The sequence below is a fragment of the Mustelus asterias genome, chromosome 5 (genome assembly GCF_964213995.1).
Source record: "Mustelus asterias chromosome 5, sMusAst1.hap1.1, whole genome shotgun sequence".
Taxonomy (NCBI): Eukaryota; Metazoa; Chordata; class Chondrichthyes; order Carcharhiniformes; family Triakidae; genus Mustelus; species Mustelus asterias.
The window spans coordinates 56870141-56878189 of NC_135805.1; the positions used below are offsets into that span (position 1 = coordinate 56870141).

Here is an 8049-nt window from a genome sequence, read left to right on the forward strand (position 1 = left end):
TGTATTTCTAACCCTTTAATATCTGAAAGCCTTCACAGCTTTCTCATTAAAAAACTGACTTCCTTTGGAGTTTTAGCTCAGGCAAGTCCAGCTCCTAGTCCCCAGGCAACAACATATACCACCCCCCCCGCCCCGCCCCAACCCAACCCCTCTCCCCACAAGCCTCTGTGTCCAACCCAAAGATCCACTGCTCAAACACCAGGTAAGTTAAATGAAAGGTCAGCAAGGAGCTGCTCCTCCAATCACAGGCAGTTTCTCTCATGTGTTTGCTGCTAATAGGCTCACTTGGCAAGCCTATCAGCAGCAAATATGAGTGAGAGGCTATCTCTGGTTGGGGGATATGATGAATGGTTTCTCCTTTCTCTCACACCCTCCTGCATAAGAGCCGGCCCCTAAAGGGTCAAGGTGGTGAAGAGGCCACGAGGATCAGCAGTGTTGCAGCAACAGCACCCATCGCTTCTCGGCCTTTTGGCTAAGATCAAGTGTAGTATCGACATGCTGCACTTGGTTGAAGTCATTAGGTTACATTGTAGCTTCATTTGAAGAAATTTTTTTAAGTGGCATCTCGACCTTTTGGCTAAGATGCAAATGAGATCAAGCCTTGGAGGAGGTGCAATGCCTACTCCAATCAGCTTGGATCATGTAAATAAAGCCCAAGACAGGAGGTGAGAGCCCTGCCTTGTCAACTTGGATTGGGAATGTCTCACTTGTTGAGACTCTGAATTGGACTTGATTTGATTGAATTGGATTTTAAAAAAACAGCACCCATCTGGATGCCCATCCTCCCAGGGCAGCTGGAGTCTCCAATAGAGTGGTGTGAGGAAGTGCAATTTAACACCATCACAGCCATTGCACTTTCTTCTAAGTATATAAAGGCAAAATACTGCAGATGATGGAATCTGAAACAGGAACAGAAAATGCTGGAAAATCTCAGCAGGTCTGACAGCAACTGTGGAGAGAGAATAGAGCCAATGTTTCAAGTCAGGATGACCCTTTGTCAGAGCTGAGGAGAACTGGAAATAGATGTAGGTACATCTGCGGTGCTATTAGGAAGGGAGTTTCAGGATTTTGACCCAGCAACGCTGAAGGAATGGTGATATATTTCCAAGTGAGGATGGTGAGTGGCTTGATGCAGCACCTCCAGGTGGTGGTGTTCTCATCTGTCTGCTCATTCGTTCTTCTAGATGGTAGCAGCCATGGGTTTGGAAGATGCTATCTAAGGAGCCTTAGTGATTTCTGTAATGCATCATGGAGATGCTACATATTGCTGCTCCTGTGTGTCAGTGGTGGATGGGGTGCCAATCAAGTGCATTGCTTTGTCTTGGGTGGTGTCAAGTTGCTTGAGTGTTGTTGGAGCTGCACTCATCCAGGCAAGTGGAGAGTATTCCATTACAGTCCTGACTTGTGCCTTGCAGATGGTAGGCAGCCTTAGGGGAGTCAGGAAGTGAGTTACTTACCACAGGATTCCTAGCCCTGGTCGCCACACCTTCCCTGCTGATCAGGACTTGGGGGGCCTAGTCTGTCTCTCTAGCTCTGTTTCTTAGGTGAAAAGGCATGCAGGTTTTATTGGCTAATTCTGCTGCTTGAAATTTTTCATGATCATTTTTATTAATTACCCCTTTTTAAAATTATCAATTTATTGTATTGACATTATTTTTTGATTCCTGTTTAGTGTTGTGCCAAACCTTATCTTTCTGAATTTTGCTCATCGGCCCCTCAAGTGAGAAAGAAAATTGAAATGTGGCTCCTCGCACATAAAGGTTGTAGAAGCCTGCTTTAGTTGGACCCGATTGCCTGCTTATATCTCTGTCTCTTTCTTTTGTTTCTGCTCCCAGTGGAAGGATTGACTTGCCAGATATCTTTCAGGTGCTCAGGATCAGGGATTTCCCAATACAATGGTTTTATATCTTCTCACTTTTCCTTTTGAGAATAGTGTAAAATAGTGGAAGGAATTGCAGGCTGTTTAACAGTCTCAAAGATTGTGCGTGAACTCTCCTTCCATTGTCCTCATTATCTTCCTAACAGCTGATAGGATGGTTAATCCTCTATGCTGGGAATTTTAAAAAAATAGGCTTCTGCAACCCATATGCTGAAGTGGAAGTCAATTTGTACCCATTAGATGCCAAGCAAGAATTTAAAGCCACAGCTTTGGTCACCGCTCCTGGGACTGTTTGGAACCAGACTTAAATATTACACCTTACATCAGAGGCTGGCTCCAGTACATTGGATATGAGACTTTTATTAATGACTGAGCAAGACTAACAAATTGGTTATTGCTTACAGTCTTTGGGGAAAACAACTACAATTAACCCAATAACTCATTATGCCTATTCTTTAACTTGTGTGAGAATATATTCTGCCTTTCATAATGCTACTCAAAGTAACATCCTCTAAATTCTTTTGTGGAAAAATGGTCAAATTTCCCAACGTTACTGTGTTTGAGAGGGGTGTAAGAGAAGTTTTGTTGAGAATCAGTTTTTTCCCCTATTGTTGAGCATGCAAAGTCCACCTTCTTTGCATGTAAAATAACAGGTAATTTTTGATACTCCTTCAGATCTATACAGCAATTTAGTGACCATAGACTTTTAGTTTACAGTGGCAAACTGAAGAATTCTCCTAATCATTTGCTGTAACTTTGGCGGATAATCTGAACTGGACACTCAATGGTCCAGAATTGTCTGGAGTAGGGCATCTCATGGTAGGTCCTGTTAGTTAAACTTGTTACTTCATCCTTCAACACAAAAACATTTTGGCCACAAAGTTGCTGGAAGAATGAGTTATTAAAGATGCAATGAAAGAAACAGGACGTATGGGAGGCTAATGAGCAATGAGGCAAACATGAGATTAACTAATGAGCTTTAAGATTGAAAAATAAAATGAGGAAGGATTGAGAAGGAGAATAAATTAGAGTGGGAGAATTCAATATCAAATCTGGTACAGGTAAATTTAGAAAGATAAATAAAGGCAGGGAAAGAAAGACTAGAATAAGAGAGAATGAGAAAAGAAAAATTCTCCAACAATAATTCGCTACCTAAAACAATGAGACTTCGCACTTTTAATTGACTGCTCACTATTTGAACAAAAGTGATTAATTAGCAGGTCATTTCAATTCCCACATTGTTACATATTACATTGTTACAAGGATATGTATACTATTAATTGCTGGGCTTAACTTTCTGTTTCATTCTGGGCAATTGTAATAACTCCACGGAGGCAAAAGTCCCGTCACCAAGTTACTTTATTTACATCATACATCTGTATCCAGCCAGCTCTCCAGTTGCTCCCTGCTGAATGTAGGCTGGGAGTCTGAAACATGTGCGTTAAATAGGGAGCATGAAGCTCCCTGATTTAACCATCAATTAGGACTCATCAGGTAGCTCTTTTTGGGAACCAACCAAATAAACAAAATCAAATTAACTGAAGGACACAAGACTCATCAGGTAGTTCATAACCTTATTAGCCTGGCTGAAGTTATCACAGCAATGAATGTACAAATCTGGAATTAAGAATCTACTGATGACCATGAAACCATTGTCACTTGTCGGGAAAAACCCACCTGGTTCACGAATGTTCTTTTAGGGAAGGAAATCTGCCATCCTTAACTGGTCTGGCCTACATGTGACTCCAGAGCCACAGCAATGTAGTTGACTCTCATCTGCCCTCTGAACAAGGGCAACTAGGGATGGGCAATAAATGCTGGCCAGCCAACGAGGCCCATGTCCCACGAATGAATTTAAAAAATGCAGTGATTTCATGAAAATCATGGGAGGTTAAGGGTGAGATTCCATCTTCTCTAACAATGGGGTTGGGCAAATTGGCCTTGTAGTGATTTGCAATTCATGGTGGACTTTTCCTGCTTACAATGTGCTATCCCATTTGAACGTTAGTGATGGGGTTTTATTGTAACGAATGCCATTATTTTTTCATCACATTCTTGGCCAGTGTAAACATATTTATATTGTTTCTCCTGGGGTTTCTATGGTTCCTGCATTGAAACTGTAGGGGGCCACGAGGAGAATCTTTGTAAAATACTCAACACCTAAGTACATGGTTAGAAAGAAATAAAGTTAAGAAACCATTCCATGGTTTTTTAAAAGTTACTCTTATCATTTGCGTGTATTATGAATTGTTAAAAGTCAGTAACAGAGATTCAAACACTGCCATAAAAACTAAATCAGATGCATCACAACCAACAGCAACAGTGTTTTAGTGGTTAGTTCCATTTGCTCTGATTTTGTAATTTTGAAACACAGTCAATTAAAAAGATTTCTATTGCTAAATGCAATTTAAAGAAAGCTTCCGAATGTGAAAGGGTCAGCAAAATCAACCAAGTGACCAAACTCCGTGCAGTCTGATCAGGGGCCACAGTCCAAAGATGTGCGGGTTAGGTTGATTGGCCATGCTAAAATTGCCCTTAGTGTCCTGGGATGCGTAGGTTAGAGGGATTAGTGGGTAAAATATATGGGGGGTTGGGCCTGGGTGGGATTGTGGTCGGTGCAGACTCGATGGGCCGAATGGCCTCTTTCTGTGCTGTAGGGTTTCTAAGATTCTAAGATTCTAAGGAGTCATACAACAATCCCTCCTCCGCTACCCATTCGATTCTGAAGTCCATGAACAGAGATGTATACTTCCTTGTACTTGTTACGAAATCTCATATTACATTTGGATCTTTATCTATTTCCCCCGAGCTGAATGGTTCATACCAGTGGAGAGAGCAGAATTCTCCATTTGCTCTAATAATGATAAATTCTGTATATCTGGACTGCCTCAAGAAAAAAAGAGTAACTCCTACACTTTGATTATATCCTGTGGACTTTAGTCCTGGCATTTAATCACTGCAAGAGCTGTTTATTGCCTCATGCGCCCCTGATAAATGGAAGATATAATTTTGTTAAACTACTGTTGAATCAGTATCAGTGTTGTTGTGGAATTATATATAAAGCTAACTCAAAGTGTTTACCTTAGAATTTTAACCAAATTCTCCTGCCTCTCCTTAAATAAACGTTTGGCTGCCAAACTATCAAACTGTGTAACTGCCACTAAAACCTATTAGTGGCACCCATTGAAATTTCCTTGTATCATATGAGAAATTCTCAAAAGCAAAATGAATAATGCTGCAGATGCTTGAACTATGAAATGATAATGGAAAATGCTGGAAATGTCCAGTAAATCGAACAGTATTTGTGGTGCAAGTAAAGTAGGGTTGGTGTTTCAAATGTTTTTGTCAGGATTTAGCATTTTCTGCTTTCATTTGAAAAAAATTCCATATGGTTGTGAATGTAAAGGTGATAATTATCACTATCAGTGACCGTGACCCACAATGAATATGTTGACGCTTGCCTTTGCTTTTTGTTTTTATAATTTAAACCTTCTGATCTGTGTATGGTTTCTTAGTGATTAGCTCCTAATTAGAATATGAAAAAAGGGGGAAAAAAAGGGGGACTATCATTGTTCACACCTCAGATTCTTCAAAGGTTCTGCATCAGGTGCGATGGAATCATGTGAACTACAAATAAATAAAAGTCTATTAAAATATAAATAAATGGTGCTTTGAGCCAAAAGTCAACAAGAATATTGTGCTCAACTTTGTGTATTTAGCATGCCAGAGGGTGTTTCATTTTGGTTCATCTTGCACTTCTTGTTTATTATTGCTACCATTTTTTTTTGCATTTGTAGAGTTTATTGTATTCTGCTGATCGTATTGGAAAAAAGTGGTGCTAATGGAGCCGGTACTTTGAATTAACTCAATTATCACAAGTCAATTGCTGTATCATTTCCTCCACTAACCCATTACATTTTGATGTCCATGAACTGAGATTAATATTCCCTTATACTTGACAGGATATCTTATAAGCACAGAATCACAAAATTGTTACACCACAGAAGGAGGCCATTTAGCCCATCATGTCAGCGCTGGTGTTCTGAATGAGAATTTTGCTTTGTCCCATTCCCCTGCCTTCTCTTCGTAACCCTGCACATTCTTCCTTTTCAGATAATAATCCAATTCCCCCTTGAATGTCTCTATTGAACCTACCTCTACCACACTCTGTATTCCAGATCTTAACCACTTGCTGCATGAAATAAATTCTCCTCATATCTCCATTGCTTTGTTTGTCAATTATCTTAAATCTGTGCCCTCTCATTCATGACCCTTCTACAAATGAGAACAGTTTCTCCCTGTCTACTCTGTGTAGGTCATTCATGATTTTGAATACCTTTATCAAATTTTCTCTCCAATTTCTCTTCTCCAAGGAACAGTCCCAACTTCCCCAATCTATCTACAGACCTGAAGTTTCTCATCCTGGAACCATTCTCATGAATCTTTTCTGCATTCACAACTGGACACAACACTCCAGTTGAGGTTGAAACATGTTTTATGCAAGACTAAGATAATGCTCTAGCTTTTGCAATCTATGCCCCTATTAATAAAACCTAGAATGCTGTATGGTTTATTAACATTTTCTCAATCTGTCCTGCACCCTTCAATAACTTATGCACATATACAACCAGGTTTCTCTATTCCTGCACCCTCTTTGGAATTATACCCTTTATCTTATATGTCTCTCCACATTCTTCTTACTAAATTACATCAATTCAGACTTCTTTGCATTCAACTTCATCTGCTACCTGTCCACCCATTCTACCAACTTGTCTAGGTCCTTTTGAAGTTATACACTATCCTTCTCACAGTTCACAATGTTTCCAAGTTTTGTATCATGAACAAATTTTTAAGTTGTGCCCTCTTCTACATCTAAGCCTAGGTCATCATATATATGAGGAAGAACAAGGGACCTAACATCAATCCCTGGAGAGCTCCTTCCTCCACTCAAAAACACCCTTTAATCACTCCTCTTTGTTTTTTGTCACTCAGTCAATTTTGTATCCATGCTGATACTCTCCCTGTTCCATGAGCTATAACTTTGCTCACAATTCTGTTGTGTCACACTTTACTAATTGCCTTTCGGAAGTCTATCAACAGCATTACACTCATCAACCCTCTCTGTCACCTCTTCAAAAGCTCCAGCAAGTTACCTAAAAATTATTTCCCTTAAAAGAAATCCATGCTGGCACTGCATAATTAACTTTGCCCAAGTGACTATTGATTTTGTCCTTAATTATTGTTTCTGGAATCTTCCCTACCACCAAAGTTAAATTGACTGGCCTACAATTGCTGGGTTTATCTTTACTCCATTTTTTAAAACAAGGGTGTAACATTTCCAATTTTCCAGTTCTTTGGCACCACCCCTAAGTCTAAGGAAGACTGGAAAATTATGGCCAGTGTCTCTGCAATGTCTGCTCTCACATCCTCAAGTGTCCTTCGATGCAATTCATCCAGTCCTGGTGCCTTATCAACTTTAAGTCTTTATCAATTTTAACCAACAAGATGCCCAACATCTTCTTTGGTAAAGACACATAATAAGAATTAACTTAGCACCACATCTATTCTCCTACGTCCATGCGTAAAATCCCCTTTTCAGTCCCATATCAGCTCCTTTTTTACTGATGCTTTTGCTACTTATATGCCAAGAGAAGACTTTTGGATTCCCTTTTATAGAATCATAGCATTCCTACAGAGCAGGAGGAGGCCATTCACCCATCAAGTCTGCACTGACTCTCCGACAGAGCATTCCACCCAGGTTCTATCCCCTTAATCCCACATACTTACGCCGCTAATCCCCCTAACCTACACATCTTGGGGCACTAAGGGACGATTTTGCATGACCAATCCCCCAAGCCTGCACGTCTTTGGACAGTGGGAGGAAACTAGAGCACCCAGAGAAAACCCACGGAGACACAGGGAGAACGTGCAAACTCCACACAGACAGTCATCCAAGGCAGAATTGAACCCATGTCCCTGGTGCTATGAGGCAGCAGTGCTAAGCACTGTACCACCATGCCGTCTCACATTAGCTGCCAGTCTCTTTTCATACCCTTTCTTTCTTCATTTATTTTATTTTTCAATTCCCCTCAAAACCTTTTACACTGAGCCTGGTTCTTAGTTGCTTTATCCAACGGACATCTATCATAAGCACATTTTTTACTCTTCAT

At 40.3% G+C, this 8049-nt stretch overlaps 1 pseudogene; it reads left to right on the forward strand.

Moving 5' to 3' along the window:
* Nucleotides 1-452: 452 nt before the first annotated feature.
* Nucleotides 453-603, forward strand: LOC144494483 (U2 spliceosomal RNA; annotated as a pseudogene).
* Nucleotides 604-8049: the final 7446 nt, after the last annotated feature.